Below are 20,041 nucleotides of genomic sequence, written 5' to 3' on the forward strand. Positions count from 1 at the left end.
GCCTTTTGATTATTGCACATCTAAATAAAACAGACTACCCCTGAGATGGAAAATAACAGCATTTTCATGCTGAGTCTAAAGGTGTGAAGAAGAACATCAGGAAATGGAGAATGTCACTGTGTGGGGAGATGAAAGCAAAACCGCTCAGAAGAGAATATTGAGTAAGATGTACAGTATATGTTACTTATTTTTAAACTGATCAGTACCTACAACTGGGGTGCTGCCTCGTGGCATATGGATGTCATTTTGAGACTTAGCTGATGTGCCATAGCTGCACACTTGACTTTTCACCTCTAGGGACTCCAGTTTCTTACCAAAATGCAAGCAAACGTGGCCAAGTAACTGAATTGACATCCCAGCCCACCAGGGTTGGTCCCTGCCTTGTGCTATTTGATTTCAAGACAGACACAGGATTGATTCCAGAATAGACTGAGACTCATCCAATTCCCTTCTTTTTGTTTGCTTCTCCTATTTGTGTCTGGAAAGGCCATTTATAGACAGATGCAAATATGGTTACACACACAGGATGAACACCCTGGTCTGTTTATAGTTTAATCATTCAGTGTGCAGCACCAGTGTTTTCCCCAAAGTTTTTTCTTTGTCTTTACATAATCAATCATGCAGATATTTCCATTTCTCCCTGGACAAACTAATCTTTGCCCAGGGTCTGGGTGACTTCTCACAATGAATCTGTGCACGTATCTGTGTGTGCTATTAATGTTGCATTGTATAGATGAAGGGAGTGATGAATCACTTCACACAACTATTTCTTGAAGGCATCAATGTTTTCTTGAGTAGTGCATGCATAGTCACACAGGATTGCATGGTCAAAAGATTCTGGAGGCATATGGTCATAAATGAGACGGTCTCTGTGCCATGACTGCTGATGAAATTTAAGTGACGTGAACCCTAGTGGAAACATGGATGTGTGATGTGTAAATGAACCTCTGCTGTAGACACTAACTACATAGAGGTCAAAGGTACAGTTGGTATAATTTGGTTTTGACACAACATACCTGAAACAGGAGAATAACATTTTTCGTAAAAGACGAGAATGTGGTTAGAGGAGAAGCTAAAACTGTGAATACCAAACAAGACCAAAGAAAACCAAGACATAAAAACCAGAACTCTAACCAGAAACGAAGGTCTTAAACAATTATACAATGAGAAGAACCTAATTTACCTAGGAATATTCTGCTGACCGGTCCATCATGAAGTAAGTTTGTTTAATTCAATCAGATCCAACACTATTATACAGAAGCTGTGTGGTAACATCTCTTAAAGGAAGCACAAGATGATTCACACAATCACATGACCACCAACTAGCATAGTGGTCATAAACAATACCAAATGCTGTTGAGGTGATGTTACTGCCAGTAAGTCCATCCATTTTCCAACCTGCTATATCCTAACTACAGGGTCACGGGGGGTCTGCTGGAGCCAATCCCAGCCAACACAGGGTGCAAGGCAGGAAACAAACCCTGGGCAGGGTGCCAGCCCACCGCAGGGCAACTGCCACTAAGTGCTAAAATAAAATATTAATAAAGAGTACACAAATTATAATCCCAAAAAACAACTTCACGAAAGCCATAATGCACATTCATGACCCAAAAGGAGTGGCACACATACCCTTGGTAATTCAGTTTCTCCTTGACGCACCTTACGTAATTGCTGCATAGCCTCCCAAATCATTATGGTCTGATTTTTTTATTTTCAGTCTTTGCAGTTCCAGTAACAACCACCAGATGGCTAATTGCTCCTTATAAAACCAAAATATGATAACTCGCATGAGTTTACTGTGAGGAATCCTGCTATTTTTCTGTATAAGTAGTTGATTTATTTTGTCATACACTACAGCAGTTTATTCCCATAACTAAAGCGTTTTTTTAATTACATTATGTTTCAATTATCGTTACATTGCATTGCAAATGCATTACTTCCTTGTAATTGTTAACATTATCATCATGTATGCTTTTCTGTTTCATGGACAAGAATAAAGAGATTCAGGAAGAATTTTGAACACAATAAAGGAAACAGAAGTCTACTATATATATATATATATACAGTGCATCCAGAAAGTATTCACAGCGCATCACTTTTTCCACATTTTGTTATGTTACAGCCTTATTCCAAAATGGATTAAATTCATTTTTTTCCTCAGAATTCTACACACAACACCCCATAATGACAACGTGAAAAAGTTTACTTGAGGTTTTTGCAAATTTATTAAAAATAAAAAAACTGAGAAATCACATGTACAGTACATAAGTATTCACAACCTTTGCTCAATACTTTGTTGATGCACCTTTGGCAGCAATTACAGCCTCAAGTCTTTTTGAATATGATGCCACAAACTTGACACACCTATCCTTGGCCAGTTACGCCCATTCCTCTTTGCAGCACCTCTCAAGCTCCATCAGGTTGGATGGGAAAAGTCGGTGCACAGCCATTTCAAGTCTGGGCTCTGGCTGGGCCACTCAAGGACATTCACAGAGTTGTCCTGAAGCCACTCCTTTGATATCTTGGCTGTGTGCTTAGGGTCGTTGTCCTGCTGAAAGATGAACTGTCGCCCCAGTCTGAGGTCAAGAGCGCTCTGGAGCAGGTTTTCATTCAGGATGTCTCTGTACATTGCTGCAGTCATCTTTCCCTTTATCCTGACTAGTCTCCCAGTTCCTACCGCTGAAAAACATCCCCACAACATGATGCTGCCACCACCATGCTTCACTGTAGGGATGGTATTGGACTGGTGATGAGCGGTGCCTGGTTTCCTCCAAACGTGATGCCTGACATTCACACCAGAGAGTTCAATCTTTGTTTCATCAGACCAAAGAATTTTGTTTCTCGTGGTCTGAGAGTCCTTCAGGTGCCTTTTGGCAAACTCCAGGCGGGCTGCTATGTGCCTTTTACTAAGGAGTGGCTTCTGTCTGGCCACTTTACCATACAGACCCGATTAGTGGATTGCTGCAGAGATGGTTGTCCTTCTGGAAGGTTCTACTCTCTCCACAGAGGACCTCTGGAGCTCTGTCAGAGTGATCATTGTTCTTGGTCACCTCCCTGACTAAGGCCCTTCTCCCCCGATCGCTCAGTTTAGATGGCCGGCCAGCTCTAGGAAGAGTCCTGGTGATTTTGAACTTCTTCCACTTACGGTTGATGGAGGCCACTGTGCTCATTGGGATCGTCAAAGCAGCAGAAATGTTTCCGTAACCTTCCCCAGATTTGTGCCTCGAGACAATCCTGTCTCGGAGGTCTACAGACAATTCCTTTGACTTCATGCTTGGTTTGTGCTCTGACATGAACTGTCAACTGTGGGACCTTATATAGACAGGTGTGTGCCTTTCCAAATCATGTCCAATCAACTGAATTTACCACAGGTGGACTCCAATTAAGCTGCTGAAACATCTCAAGGATGATCAGGAGAAACAGGATGCACCTGAGCTCAATTTTGAGCTTCATGGCAAAGGCTGTGAATACTTATGTACATGTGCTTTCTCAGTTTTTTTTTATTTTTAATAAATTTGCAAAATTCTCAAGTAAACTTTTTTCACGTCATTATGGGGTGTTGTGTGTAGAATTCTGAGGAAAAAATGAATTTAATCCATTTTGGAATAAGGCTGTAACATAACAAAATGTGGAAAAAGTGATGCGCTGTGAATACTTTCCAGATGCACTGTGTATATATATATATATATATATATATATATATATATATATAAATTTAATAAATATAATATAAATATATAAAAGGTTCTTGTTTTGTTTCATAGATAACAAGTAGGGGACCCCAGAGTGGAGGCACTAACTACATTTCAAATTAAACATAGCCTACAGTGTACAATTGGGGAATCTGTGTTGGTCACAGCACTTGTGTTTCTTGGATTGACTGCTATGAATGATTGTGTCTAATGATATACTGTTGCTCGTCCCAGGTTTGACTTCTGCTGCAGACATGGACTCTGCATGCTATTTTCCACTTGCAATGGGGATCAGGAACAAATATTAGACAAAACTAAGGGGAAGGGCAAAACCTAGCCAGGTCCTGACAACCTTATAATATGGATTCCTGGCCATTATTTGTATATTAGTTTATATGTTCTGTGCGATGTTTGTGCTTTTGCTCTGGGTATTGAGGTTTTGGTGACACTTTAGAATAAGATGCTATCAATGTACATCTATTAATCAATTACTGCTAGGTAGCAGGATCTTTACAAAGCCCTGGTGACACTTTAGAGTAAGAGCAACCTGTATTGCCTGTGTTACTCACTTATTGCTAGTTATCTGGACATTAACAAGACCTTAGATAGTGATGGGTGACACACTGAATGCTATGGCATGCCTTTAAAGCCATTAATTGTAATTTATTACCAAGATTTCTGTTAAGTTAATCGATAAACTGTTAATTGGTCAGTTTTGAGTGAAAAATGCTGACCTTGAGCCTTACTCTGCTGATCTGTAATAAAAAAGCAGGTCTACAAAGTTTATTGGTATTTGGTGTTCATGAGATTAATTCCAACTCTGTTGTTTTTTTTTATATAGGGTGAAAATATAATTAGAGGAAAGTTGATTTTGTGTGTATTTTAGGGGGCTTATTATCATTTTGTAGCATATATCTTCATTGACAGGCATAACCTGCATGCATGTGTCACTGTCAAGTCAGTGTGTGATTCATTTTAGGTTTTAGTATATTACCACAGTGAAAGAAAAGTGATCATCTAGCACCAGTTTTGTCTAATACATTCTTCTTTTTCTGCATCTTCCTTCACTGGGCTGTTTGAACTGATTAAATAAGAATTACACTTAGTGCACTTACATGATGTCCATGAATATTACTATTGTCTTGTTTACTGTCTAGGTGCTGTTGAATCAGCACATAAGTACTGCCGAGTCAGTGAACATTATACTAATAGGCTCCAATAATGTGTGCTTTCCCAAGACACATGTAATGAAAACCTTTTAACGAACTAGTAGAGAGGAAAGTGAAAAAACACAAAAAAAAGAGTACTTATAAAAGTAAAATACTTCAGGTAGCACCAAGAGCAAAGGCAAAATTAAGACTGATTTGTAGGTAAATGGAAAGCCAAAAGAAAACTAAACTCACCGCCAAAACAAGCTGTTTGAATGATAAAGGCAGTGTCAGTGAAACCCAGATAGCCAGGCCGACACCAAATAGTGCTCAGTGGTTTCAGGGGGTACCTGAATAATTCAGGATGAGGGGCATTCAAGGCAAATTAAATTGAAAAATGAGGAAACCTTATGAGTTTTCCATTAAAACACAAGAAGTAATTTAGCTGTTGATATGCTGGGACAAAACAATTTGCATCAGTGAGAACCGACAGAGAACATAAAAAGGCTAAACAAGAGGAGGGTCAGGGACACTAGAGTGATTTTCACAGAAGGGAACAAAGAGAAAGTAGCGGAGATCTACCTAAAGAGAAAAGACAGAGCAACAGTGCTAGGACATGCGGAGAATGGTGCTGGGCAAAGCAAGGGAACAACAAAGAAGAAAAAATGGATCACGGGAGAGACATTTTCTAGGGTAGGTATGGGTGAATCTGTGAGATGGGCTTCTTCTCAGGTAAAGAGGAATAAAACATGGAGTACAGAGGATATGGATGAAGAGGGGATAGTGAGATTACATATGTCATAAACATTGACTAGAGTTGCAAGTAAAATATTTAGGATTATTTTTTTAATTTAAACTGGTGATAAAAAACTAGGCAGTTAAGACTTTGTTTAAAGTATAGGAAGCTGTTAAGGGGGGTTTCTAAATCTTCAAGCTAATGCTAAAGAAAGTGGTTGGAACAAAAATCTTGAGTAGTAGCACATTGATTAGCACAACTGTTCACAGATCCAGTGTGCTGGGTTCGAATTCTGTGCCTTGTCGTTTTCTGTGTGGATCAGTGGGCTCCAACTCCAGTCCTGGAGAGCTACTGTGTCTGTAGGTTTTCATTCTAATCCTTTAACTAATTAGAGATTTTTTTTTTTTTTTTTTTTTGCTGAGAATGTCGTTCTTTTCCTTTCATTTTAAGCAACTTTTTTTTTTTTTTTAAAGAATCAGTCCTCTGAATTGCTTCATTTTTTCCTTAAATGGCACCCAAACAGAAATGTGATGTGAAGTGCACCAACAAATGACCAGCCAAGTCAGAGCCTCAACCTCCAAACCAGTTTCTTACATAGAAGTCAATTTTGTTAATCTAACCCTTTATTTAATTTGGGTGGTTGCTGCTCTCATTCTGCTACAGCAGACATTTCCAAAATTGTTGATTTTCATTTTTCTAAGAACACTGTCAAAATGTTCTGTGTACCTGAGCAGATCAGCATTACTGAGACCTTCCCCTGTCTTTATTTTCAGATATTACATGATTGACACGGGTTTCTGGTCATGTGTTTGCCCATTTTGTATCTTAATACATTTTGGCTGCTAATAAAAAATAAAAGGTCTGAGTCTTAAGCAGCAAGTCAAAAGAAAACAAGAGTTAATTAGCAGAAAAAGAACTGGTCACTAATTAAGAAAAGGGTTAGAATGAAAGCTTGTTATTAGGGTAGATGTTCTCTGCAAATAACCCTTTGGAGACCCTTTGAAGGCTTTAAAATCAAACTGTGTGGAGACCCTGAAAATACATATTAAAAGATAGTTATTTCGTTAAAAATCACTCAGGCCCCATTACTAATTACAAACTCGGCCGATTTTTTTCACGGTGGTTCTTTTTCTTCAGACATCACGTGCTTCTGTCTTATGAGGGGCCTCCGAGAGTAGCAGCGCCGCTCTGTGGCCGAGTGGCGTTATTGATGTTTCGTTTTAGCCTGAAACGATTCCCTCCAAAACGAAGAAATTTAAGTGTATTTCTTGTGTATTTATCGGGCTGTTCTCAGGATTTTTCGGTTTTCATCCAAATCACACACGTGTTCCATGACTGGAGACTTTAAATTGCCCACCAGTGTGTGGGGGTCAGGGTGCCGTGCGATACCCTTCTGTTTTTAGTCGGGTTATTCATAGGCGGCGTAGGGGAGCCATCGCTGGAAAGGACAGATGATCCAAGAAAACCTGCTGCTCCACCTGTAATCTTCTCCTGAAGGAAAACTATCCAGTCTTTGCTGTTACTGTGGTCTTTGAAGGAAACCCCTTCAGAAGTCACGTTTTCACATTCACAGACAATCCCTGACTCGTCTAAATGGATCTAAATTTAAAGTGAGTGATGATTAAAAATAAGCAGAGAAGTCCGTGTGGCGCTCCTCAAAAGAGTGCTCGTCCGGTTTCGGACCCGTGCCTCTGATCGGTGACATTGACTGAAGGTCGGTGGCTTCAGTCATTTAATGAGGACAATGGAGTCCTGTCACGTCAGTCTGAGTAGCGTCACCCTGATGCTGAGGTGGCAGTATGTCGACAAACACATTTGGTTTTTCTTTTTTGCACAGTAACATTAAGCCACGGATTTATACAGCGATTGTCTGACAGAACACAATGTTACATAAAAATAGAAGCTGCTTGTAGCTTGAAGCTGACAATGCAGAACACGCAGCTTTCTTACTGTGATTTTCCCAGCTAAAAGGAATGACTCATTTGCATTCCTATAAAAATGCCTCAGGCTTTTTAAGTAAGTGGCCTAAATATATACACCGATGGTACAGAGTGTGAATGCATTCACATAACGGGACGTGAACAGCCTACACATCCGCGCGCGCACGCGCACCAGTGCACGGCAGCACATTGTGCCTTCTGTTCCCAGAGCCGGTCAGTCCACTAGGGCGCAACACCTGAAGGGCTCCGGTTATGTAACTTAAGCAACGTTCGTTACATCCATGCTATAAACCGTTTTGGAAAGTCAAGGGGCGTAAGCAGTGCCGGTGCTGGTTTATTTTGCGACCTAGGCCAAGGTTATTGGTGCTTCAGCCGACTGTTCGGTAGCTAACCCGTGCTGCTGGGTTCCCAAACCTCCTTATAATCTGCGCCTCTGGCAAATACTACTTCGCCTTAAGAGTGGCACCGGCCCTGGGCGTACGCTATGAACAATCTAGGCAACCCCCCTACCTCGAAGTCAAATAATACTGAAAGAGCGCTATGGACAACGGGGCCGCCATTTGTTACCCAAACGGTGAGCACTTCGGACCTTTAACAGCCCTCTCTGCCATAGGCGGTTTTAGACGGGGGCAAACACCCCTGTAGAACTAACCCTGGCCCCTGTGCTGAAGAGATAAAATTTTAATTAATTACTTACGGTGATGTTATGTGCCCCCATGAAAAAACACTGGCCCCACCCTGCTCCCCTGGTAAATTTGGTGTGGAACCACCACTGCTCTCTTCGGACCTTCAGCCCCATCCCGTCCATTGTCGAAATGGACAACGTGGGACACTCGTCAACGTCTACTGCTCCACATTAGCTTCGACCGGCACTCAGTGTTCCACACACAATTCAAGTTCTTACGAGTAAATTAAATCATGCTCATTGGTCTCCTAGATGTAATTGAAGTTCACACATAATCATCGAAGAAGTCGACACCCTGAGCTTTTAAATAAGGCTGGAATATTTTAGCATTCTTGTTTTAACAATTAATATCACCTTTCGATTATTAGAAAGAAAAGACCAACGCGATTTAGAGCTTAACAGCAGGGCGTATTGTAATATGGCTCGGTGAAAGACCATTATGAGCCGAGCACTGAAGCCGATAAAATGGTAGCAAGCAGTAAGACTAAGAGTATGTTTTGTGCAAAAGGTATGCGAAATGAGGCGGAAAAATTACTCGAAAACAGATTCGCATCAAAAAATAAGACTAAAATATTCTCTCTCTCTCGATCGATCGCTTTTTTCTCATATGGAGTTGGCACGTTCTCCCCGTGGCTGAGTCGATTTTTCTCTACACAAGCCGAGTGAGTGAATGTTAAGGGTATTGCGCAGAATTATGCGATCAGACAGCACTTGGAATTGCATTGGTCAATCTGGTTATTTGTTTCCTTGATTGTTAATTGAGCCGTCTAATACAAATAAAATAATAATCTTCGTGTTCTTTAACATGAAGATTTCTGGGCACAGTGCTGTTCCTTGACAAGTTTGTTTGCCTATTTCTAGAGACAATTGGAAGCCATGGGCGTGGAATGTCACAAAGGTGTTAACGGCCCTGCGTGTGCGTGAACGTGCTGGGCCCACATCTTCGAGATAGTTGGGTGTTCAGTCCCCTCACCAATTAGAACAAGATATGCAAGAAAGCAGGAGTGTTTGTCAGATCCGGCATTTAAAAAAAATAATAGTGGAAGGAATAGTGACACGGAGACGCGCGAAGAAGGGTTAAGATTGTCTATATTTTAGGCTTAACTGCATTTCCGTGTTTTTATTTTGCTTAATGAGAAGTTAAAATAAAGCCTGTCCGCTTTATTGGAGTTGTAGGAGTTCGCTGTATTGTTAAAGGAAGGAAATTTGGAAATTGTGCGACATTTGTAGACTCAGTTTATTTTCATAGTAGTAAAAATCGACCGCTATCAAAGATTTTGCTAATAGATGGACTAATTTAAATCCCAGATCAAGCAAAATGACACCTTTTATTCAGGTCAGGGTCTAAGCTGCCTCGAAAACTTGCATATTGTAATCTTTTTAGTTAGCCAATTAAATGTGTCATTTTGCTTAATTTCTCACTACATCCGTAATGGTTAAAACGGTACAACAACCTAGTAATCCCAGATCAAGAAGAATGTAACTCGTCTGACAGATTAAGGAGACGTTAAGTAACGGTTAGGGGGCGAACGTTTTTTCCGTGTCAGCTGAGCCAGGCTAGTCTAATAGCAGTGTTCACGCGTAGGGGTGGCCTAGTTGACAATTGAACGTTGTTTTAATGTTACCAGATGTATGTTATAATACGTAGTGTTATTGGAACATTTGGGTGTGGAGTTTACTTGGAGTTCTTAGAACGTTATTTATAAACGTTGGGCTATAATGTAACCGTAACGCTCAAAGAACGTATCCAAAGTGTATTGCTTGTATCCTTTATAACTCATTTTGAGCAAATAATTCACAGACAACAAAAAAACTTTAATTCAGCTATTTCCAAGTGAGATACAGCTAACACCTTGAATAAACACTGTGTTCCTGAATGTATTTTTAAAAGAGTAAACCAGTCAAAAAAAAAGGTATTCTGACAGGAAATCCTGGAAAGTCACACCCGGCAGTGAACAGATCAGTCGATGTTGTTCGTGTCATCACATTCCAAATGCGTGGTCTTTTGGCCCTTCTGCAAAGAACAGATATAACTTGATTTGTCCCTGTGGGGAAATTTGGCTTTTATACAGAAGTTCTTTAAATAAATAAATAGATTAGGTAAATAAATATATAAGCACATAAAGATTATGGCCTAAGCACACCCCAGAATGATTACAAAGGAAGAAAGTAAAAAAAGAAGCAAAAACTTATGACTCGGTATCTATAGGTCACAGTGAGGAATTACGCAGGTGTATTGAGTGCAATGCAAATCACGCGTAAATTGGATTATTTTTGAAGCATCAGCAATAAAACATGAAATATGTTATTATCATTATTACCTTCCTATTGTTGGGACCAGAGCTGCTTCAGAAAAGGTGCACGTTTTAGGACCTCTCAGAGCTCACTGGTTATGTCGTCCCTCGTAATTTTTTGAATGTTAATTTAATTATAAGGGTTAAACACTTGATTTACACCTTCAAACCCATTCTATTAACTCGGTTACCTTTCAATTAAAATAACCAAACAGTAATGAGTTTAAACAAGGCACACTTACTAACAATCTGTTTATAAGTGGGCGTCATCTGTAGATGAGTCCTTCCTTCTTCCCCACTGAACAACTCTCACACGTTGTTTTCTGTAACATTCCTCTTCATATTGCTCAGCCGCAACAGGAACGTCACTCAGCCCACTTAGGAACTCCGTGCTGAAACCTGATCAAATAAATTAATTAACTTAAATCAGGCCATAAACAATCCATACAGTTAATCATAAATTAACAAAGGCTGCTCAAATCCCTCCTCTCCACATCATGCTCTCATGATGTTAGCACCATCACTAATCACAAATTGAAATTCAGAAATAGTGTTTAAACCCATTTATTTATTTATTTTGGCCAGTTTCGTTTCGTTGGATACTGTAATTGGTGACACCTGACATGCGTTTTCTGGGAGCATGCGCATTGTCAGTCAGTATAGAAACGTTTTAATGCAACAATTGGCAAACGTAAGGTGAAAGCGTTACATATTGGGTTGGCAATATCTTCCGACAAAATGTTACAAAAACGTTCCGTTAACGCCATTAGAAAAAGACTGAACTATTAATGAGTGTTAGTCTAATGTTAGGTATTATATGGAGGTGTGGATTGTTGCAGAGAGTCATAAATTTACACAGCAGCGGCTGTCCATGAACGTGCGCGTCACGCTGGAGCGTCACATTGTTAGGGTCAAGAAATGGTCTGGTGCAATCTCTCAGTAGTCCGGCAGATGGCATCACAGTCACTTCTCATATATTCTCACACCCTTGATACACCTTGATACAGATTTTCCTTACTTTATCTAAAGATTAAAAATAGTTTTTGGTTTGTAAACTTTTTATTGTTTTCAGCTTATCTACTTCTGGTCTTTATAATTTTTCATCATTGCAAAGATTGGCAAATTTACAGACTCTTACTTAAACTTGGTATGCCAGTGAAATTGTGTTTAAAATCTATCTATCTATCTATCTATCTATCTATCATTTAGTGCCTTTCATATATGTCTCTCTATGATGGTTTGACAGTCAGATCATGTTGCATCTAAATGTAATGGAGTTAGAGGAGGATTTGCCAGAAGCCAGCATTTCAGAGATGTACATGTAAATATCCTTCTCTTGAGTGTTCCCTTAAGTTATAATGTTATTAATTAAGGGAACACATTTCTGGCGTGCCATTTAAATGACATGGCACCTGGTTGGCTGTTAGTGTCCATTACAGCTAGACTCATAAAACGTGCACAGCTCAATAGTCAATATTATGTTGCAGGAAAATACACACCAGACTTTTTAGACATCACTGCCTGCAGTTTCATCCCAGGAGGTTTACACCATTCAATAGTCCATTACAATAAAATTGATATTACAGTAAATTGTTCCCTCAACTAAATATTAACAGTTTTAGAACTTGTGATTGTACAAAGGTCTAACAAATGGCCTGAGTGTGGCTATTTTATGGGGTGGCCATACCAAACCAAAAAGTCACTGGCTTTAATAACTAAGGCCAGCTAATGGTCTGTGACTGAGAGTCGGCTCACCTATAAACTTTGCACTTAAATCAGCGTGGTCTGCCGCTCTTCTTAAATAGGTTTGCAGGTTAATCGTTTAAGAAATACAAAACTCCATTATTTTCTAACAAGACTGACAATAGGGAAGATTTAACCAGAAGTGGCATACAGACCTATGCATCAGCTTACTGTCAGGATGATTTGATATTTTCAGATGCAGTATTATGATTCTTTTAAAGGAGAGTCAAAGCACTCAGCAGGCAAAGTGTGCAGGACACACACACACCATAGGCACTGGTTTTGGTTCAGCAAGCCAGAAAATGCTTGTGATGAGAGTACAAGAAGGAAATGCTGACAATTATCTCAAACATCAGTCCAATCTGCAAAAACTGGGACTATGAAATACAGCTGATCATCTTTACTAGAACTTATGGATTCCCTGGGGATCTGGAGGTATCAAGATGAGAGTTGAAAGGCAATTTACTGCAGACATTTTAGCTTAGCAGCTATTTATAACTCTGTGAATATTTCTGATATGCTAAAATATAAATGTAATAAGTATAACAGAAGTAAAAGTATCAAGATTCAAAAGCATACGACAAAGTGAGAGTCTGTATGTTGCAAGCATCAAGTCAAAAATGGCAAACCTAAGTGGGCGAGCTACAAAGAAAGTGCACATTGTCTGCAGTAGCTGCCTGGGGAGATGGCTCTGGCAGTGCTGAGTGGTGACAGAAAGAAGCAAAAATGTCTGTTCATTAGCAACCCTGGAGCCTGTCAAGAAAACCCTATGCTGTTCCATCAATGGTGGGCATAGAATAGGAAGTGATCCCAAATGGGATGCCATTCTTTTGCACTCACACAAACTTCCACTCGCTTATCAGGCCAGTTTAGAGGCTACAGCTAATGTGATGGGCACATTTTTGGGATTATGGGAGCAAACCAAAGTACCCACCTGTTACAGTTTTGTTCATACTGATGGCTGTCCTAGTGTTCAGTGTTCAGGGTATCACCTCTCAAATTCCAGTTGAGGGAGCTTTTCTAATAACATACATTAAAAAGGAAGAGAAAGAGTCTAAAAACATGTAGTTTTGCATTATTACCCACTAATATGAAACTCGCAATTTTTCACTTTTATACCAAAAATCATTTGCTTAAGTATTGTACTTAGTCTGACGTAAAAGTAATAAAGACAATTTTAAAATCAATAGAAGAAGCTTTCAGGATCAAATAACTTGTATATAAATTTCTAAGATGTGCAGGAGATCGCAACATTTGATTTTCAACCTCATAACAGCAACACATGGACCTGTGCAGATAGTCCGGTCTGTTTTGAATTCAATGATTGTTCCCTCTCTTTCTCACTCTCTCTCTCACACTTGTTGTCTCACTCTCTCTCTCTCTCTAGACTTGTACATATGAGTTGATGAGTGTGCTTTAACTCTCCCCATCAGTTCTTTACAATATCATAATGAAAAGAGCCAGTAAAATGCATTTTAATTCTCCTGACATGGTAACCATGGAAACTAACTGTTGCCAGTGAGCAGTGGCTTGTGGCCAGGCCTTGGCTCTTATTTCAAAAGCAAAGAGGGAGGAACATGGAGACTAATCACTAAGTCTTAAGAGGGTGCTGACATTGCTGATGATGGGGTAACCTTGTTGTTAAACATACAGGGTGTTAATTTATCCACAAAATAATTTTGTTGGTAAGCAAGAACAATGAACTGAGTGTAAAGGATAGGTAGATTGTAACAATCCTTGGTAGTTCATTTCAGCTTGCTGACTCACTATGCTGTTCCTATCATTCAAGACCGCATTGCCTTTGGGCAACTGCTCGGTTGTAGGTAGCACTAAACATTAGACAGTAAAAAATTTGACAGACAAGAGGAGACCATTCAGTACATTAAGCCTGTTTGCTTAGCTAATACCTAAGCTCTCCCAGTATCTCAACCAGATCTTTTTAAAGGTTGTCAAGGTGTCTGCTTCAACTACATGTCTCAGCAGTTTGTTTCAGAGTCCAACAACTCTTTGCATAAAGAAGTGCTTCCTGGCTTCATTTTTAAATACCCTTCAACAATAACAACAACATTTATTTATGTAGCAAATGTTCATGCAAAAATGTATCTGAAAGTGCTTTACAGGATGAAGAAAGAGAAAAAAGAAAATATGTAAATAAAATTAGGCAATACTAATTAACATGGAATAAAAGTAAGGTCTGCAGGGGTTCCGAGGCCACGAGACCGTCCAGCTTGCTTTAGGCATTCTACCTAACATCAATGATCTCAATCAGTCCTTATGGTTTTCAGGCTTCACGTGAAAGAATTAGACGATGATGGTCATGTGGACCACTCAATGGAGTGACAGTATGGTGCTTTGATCAGGCAGATCACCACCACAGAAAACCAGAAAGAGAATATCAGAGAAAGTATGGGTTAGTATGGATTTTGGAGCCACCAAGAATGATAATGATAATTATATGCATATATACAGAATATCAGGGTTAAACTAAAATGAAACTATGAGAAAGCCATGTTAAAATAATTTGTTTTTAGCAGTTTTTTTAAAGTGCTCCACTGTATTAGCCTGGCGAATTTCTATTGGTAAGCTATTCCAGATTTTAGGTGCATAACAGCAAAAGGCTGCCTTAACACTTCTTTTAAGTTTACCTCTTGAAATTATAAGCAGACAATCATTTGAAGATCTGAGGTTACGGTTTGGAGTTTAAGGTGAAAGACATTCTGAAATATAGGATGGATTTCCACTGGTGTCCTTGAGTATGTGAATCATCCTTATGTTGAATCTATTTTATCAATTCCTTTGAGGATTTTTAATACCTGGACTAGGTAGCCCACACACTCTCCTCTCCTCAAGACTAAACAGGTTTACTTCTCTGAGTCTGTCAGAGAATGACATATTGATAAGTCCTGGAATGCACCTAGTTTCTTCCCTCTGCCCTGCTAGTACTAGTGCTGTCAAATTGGGCACTTGTTCCCTCACCCTTTTTTCCCTTTTTGGATGGCTATTAAAACTTGTTGCTTTTCCATTTTTTTTTCTTTAAAATAATAAAACCTTCCTGCTTCCATAGCTCTGTTCTGCATGTGTCCTGGCACAATAGACTTGTGTTCTGCAAACCTGGTCTTCCTGGCCCGCTGTGCCATCACTTTCAGTTGTAAGTGGGCTTTCAGGCACTGACACATTTTGTCAGTTAAAATCGCAGTTTGCTTGAACAGAAATTTTAATGAGCTACACTTATGAAAGAAACAAGGCAGCAACCTGCTTTTGAGTCGAAAAAATTGGCAACAAGCCTACAGAAGCATGCATTTAAAGACAGATTGCAGATGCTGAATATTGGTGCCAGTTGAAACTAAAGCACTTTACATGGAGATGTCATGAATTATGGTGCAAATTAATTGTTACTCAAATAGTTAATATTATGGGCAGGACTACCTCTTCTTTCCTTAGCAGTTTAATAAAGGTTCAGAGTACAGCATCCCACTCTTCAGTTCTTTTCCAATTTCAGGTGGCATACACAATTGGGTTACATGATACTGACTATACTGAACATAACATTCCTGAACCTAATAATTCTCATTTAGAGTAGCAGGGGGCTGTAACCAGCCCCAGCAATACTAAGTACAAGGCAGGAAACAGGAAGCAGCTGTGGATAATGTGTCAGTCCATTGAATCACTCGGCCAGGCACTCACCCACATCAACCATCTGGTATCAGCACTTAACCTGAAAACCTTTGAGGATATGAGAGGAAAGCGTTCATGAACACAGTTAGAATATACAGTATGGATGACATATGGTGTTCTGTTACATGTAGGATGCAGAAATGTTACATTTGAATATGCGATGAGAGGTCAGAAACTTAAAAATACTCCTTATGAGGACCATGGAGTTGTAGTGAACATCTCACTATCTACATTCATAATCAATTGAGAAGGCTGACACAATGTTAGATTATATAGCAAGATATGTAAAGTACACGTCCATGGAGGATATGCTGAAGCTTTACAAAGCACTGGTTAGACCTCACCTGGAGTACTGTGTGCAGTATTAGTCTGTATATTACAACAAAAGACATAAGTGCTGGAAAAAGTCCAGAGAAAAGCAACTAGGATGATTCCAGGACTTCAGGGGTTGAGTAATGAGGAAAAATTAAAAGAGCTGAGACTTTTCAGTGTCAGTAAAAGGAGATTAAAAGGATACATGATTCAAGTGTTTAAAATTATGAAGAGAATTAGTACAGTGGGTCGAGACTGTTACTTTAAAAAGAGTTCATCAGCAACATGGGGACACAGTTGGAAACTTGTTAAAGGTTGATTTTGCACAAATATTAGAAAGTTTTTCTTCATACACAGAACTATACACATGCAGTAAGTTATCAAGTTGTGTTGTGTAGGACTTTAGGGGCCTCAACATTATTTTAGACAATCTAGGTTAATGGGAATGGGCGGCACGGTGGCACAGTGGGTAGCGTTGCTGCCTCGCAGTTAGGAGACCCGGGTTTGCTTCCTGGGTCGTCCCTGCGTGGAGTTTGCATGTTCTCCCCGTGTCTGCGTGGGTTTCCTCCCACAGTCCAAAGACATGCAGGTTAGGTGCATTGGTGATTCTACATTGTCTCTAGTGTGTGCTTGGTGTGTATGTGCACCCTGTGGTGGGCTGGTGCCCTGCCCGAGGTTTGTTTTCTGCCTTGCGCCCTATGTTGGCTGGGATTGGCTCCAATAGGCCCCGGTGACCCTGTTAGGCTATAGCAGGTTGGATAATGGATGGAGTTTAATGGGATGATGAGCAAGCATGCTGGACAGAGTGACCTGTTCTCCTCAATAATTTTGTAATGTTCTAATGACTTACAAGCATGAAATTCAAATCCAGGGTACCGGACCTATCAGGTAGCAATGCCACCTACTGTGGCACCACCAACTAGACTGACTATATGTTAACAGGATGTTACAAACAGTCACCTTCCAATTACCCAGAGTGTGTTGGTTGTCCAACCTTAGACCTCCCTTTCACCCCGGCTCTTCCCATCAGTATCTGTTTCTGTACAGCATCAATTATGCTTATGTCATATGATGGGAGACACACTGAGAATAAAAGATGAACCCTAATATGGACCTTAATTCTAGCATTGCAAAGTCCTCCAGTTTACTGACGTTTGTCTTGTTGGGTCAAAAGCAAAATGAAGGTTTTACACTGAAACCTCAATGGGCAGTCCATGGCTCACCAGCCTCCAATGTGGCTGAATTAGAACAATTCTGTAGAGAAAAGTAGGCCAAAATTTCTCCATGGAGATAGTAAAGTCTGATCTCCTGTTACCAGAAGCGTTTAATTGAAGTTGTTGCTGCTAAAGTGGCAAGTGAACTTTTATATTATACTAACTTTGCTTGGAGATCAGAAACAAGTATTATGAGTATACAAAAAACAGGAAATCACAAAAGGGGCAAATACAACTGCATTGTACTTTTGTCTATGCCTTCCATTTTGTATTGTAACATCTGCCTTTTTTCATTGGGATTATGGACTTGCATAATAAAACATTTTCTTTATTTTATCATCATGCCTTTTTTCACATTGGCTTGTCCTGTGCTGTGCTCCAGCCTGAGTTTGCCTTGCCAGCTGGGTGTTACAAAGTGGCATGCTGTCCTGAAGTCCTGTGGTTTAGCTTTTCTTGAAGGGGAGCCAGCACAAAGGTCCTGGTTGTTTTGCTCCTGACATCAATGTGTATTGTGTCCAACAACGACCATTATAAATGTACACTACTCTGACTTTTATTAACAAAGTTCGGAAGGGAAATAACCATTCATTGTCTACCCTGCTTCTCCAGTTTAGACTTACTATGAGCTGATGCCTATTTTGGCAGCTTTAAGCAAAAAAATGAGAAATGACCTAAGATGGGCTGCCAATACATCGCAGGACATGCTGAACTGTTCACTCAGATGGGACCAATTTAGGGTTGGAAATTGTCTTTAAGAAGTAGGAAAGAACAGAAGCACCTGTCACTACAGAAACACAAGGAAAAGATGTAAACTCCACACTGCCAAGGATCAGGCTTAGACTTGAACTCATGGACTCTGGAGTTTTGAAGCAATTGCTGTAACCACTATGCCACCCTAGGAGAATATCTGATTTATTAAGTTTGGTAAGTTCTTTCTATGCTTGTTTAAATTTATTCCTGTCTGAACACTCATTCCATCAGCAGTGGCACACATTAAGTGAGGCACTTGTTTGGTCAGGCTACCCTTTTTAACCAAGAGAGATTCCCAGCACATTGGAAGTTCCAACCCTTTTTCCATATTAAATGACCCTTAAATGGGATATGTACAAGGATCTGAATGCATTAAAAGCAACAGACATGGTGGAGTACATGGACCAGACTTACTTTTATACATGAATGTGCTGTAGAAATGGCTTTACAAACTCACAACATGTAATATGTGCTGAAGAGTGGCCCTGAACAGGGCTACGTTTTAATTGTGTTGTCTTCAGCTATGTAGAAATGAAGCACAAACAAATGCCACCTGCACGAGGGAAAACACTTTGCACAGGTCCCACCATTAGATATTGTTGGGTGATTACAGGATTCCTCAGAAGTGAAAGTGCTGGCAACCAAAGGATTAAATGAGTTATACAGCTAGAGAATGAGCATATTGATGATACAAATATGTTATGAAATGTGCAATCACCATTTTGGGCCTTCATCGTGCTATATTTAAAAGCCTTGTCTACAGGATGTTCAACCATGCTACAATGAACTGTAAATGAACTTGAACTTTTACTTTGCTTAACACCCTCAAAAAAAGAAGAAGGAAAAATATTAACAAGGTCAGAGAATCAGAGAGAAATCAGAGAAATTTTGCTGGAAATTGAAAAGGTGAAGAAATATATGGTAGAACATGTACAAGTTACCTTTAATCAGCTTTCCTCCATGTCCCATGTTATTGTTGAAGAAAGGATGTTAAAGTAACGTCTCGCACTCCCCTCCTATTCCTGTTCCCCACAACTAATTCCTTTCATAATTTTGAACTCTTCTTTCAGTACATCGCGTCGTCTTCATTTGCTTCCACTGATAGCATTTAACTCCTTCTTCTTTGGCCCTGCCAGTTTAAATTTCGCTTTACATTGGCGCCCTCTGCTGACCATTTTTAAGCCCAGACTTAAGCGCGTTCACGTGGAGTTAGGCGGAAAGTTCAGATTGGCAGCCGTTCATTTTCATTTCAGTGCAGAGAGAGTCCTCCAGCTAACTCGACGTGATTTTTCATTGTCTGCTTTTAATAAAGCGTCACCTGTAAATATTGATTAGAGTACTATCATGTTTTATCTTTTATTCAAACAATATTTTTGAGTAAGACAAAGGTTTGCATTAGGAAAAAAAATGAATTAAAATAGAGCAGGCAATAGTTAGCTGTTTAAGCTATAGCCTACCTACAAGTAATGTACATGCTAATTTAAAGTTGATATTTATTTAAAAGTTTTTAAAATGTATATTATGTAGAACTGTTGACTTAGAGATTGCAAACACAACATAGCCTTTATGGTGGAGTGTTTGTACTTAATATGTATTTATGTAATTCATTCTGCATTTTCACACTTTCTGTTTGAGTAACTCAATACAACAGCTGTCTGCTAGTTTCCAGAGATTGATTTGAACGACTCATTTCACATTTAAGTATTACAGAATGCCCAGAGAGGGCTGCAGGCGTTCTTTTGGCCTTGAAATCCATATAATTTTATTTTGTTCTAACTAATTAATCAATATAATTAATTATTAATGCTAAGATTTGGCCTGTAGATTATTACTATACATTTCTGAATGACTT

At 39.5% G+C, this 20,041-nt stretch overlaps 1 protein-coding gene and 1 long non-coding RNA gene across 3 annotated transcripts in view; one reads left to right on the forward strand and one right to left on the reverse strand.

Moving 5' to 3' along the window:
* The window catches only part of zgc:165604 (uncharacterized protein LOC792578 homolog), a 100,437-nt gene that overhangs the window by 24,738 nt on the left and 55,658 nt on the right, over nucleotides 1-20,041 (forward strand). The window lies entirely within an intron of this gene.
* LOC120539175 lies at nucleotides 9,996-19,305 on the reverse strand. Its single transcript, XR_005635565.1, has 4 exons — nucleotides 19,131-19,305; nucleotides 13,173-13,258; nucleotides 10,738-10,894; nucleotides 9,996-10,215 (listed from the first exon to the last, which is right to left on the reverse strand). It is a non-coding gene; the product is annotated as an uncharacterized LOC120539175 (long non-coding RNA).

Source organism: Polypterus senegalus, chromosome 11 (assembly GCF_016835505.1).
Source record: "Polypterus senegalus isolate Bchr_013 chromosome 11, ASM1683550v1, whole genome shotgun sequence".
NCBI lineage: Eukaryota > Metazoa > Chordata > Cladistia > Polypteriformes > Polypteridae > Polypterus > Polypterus senegalus.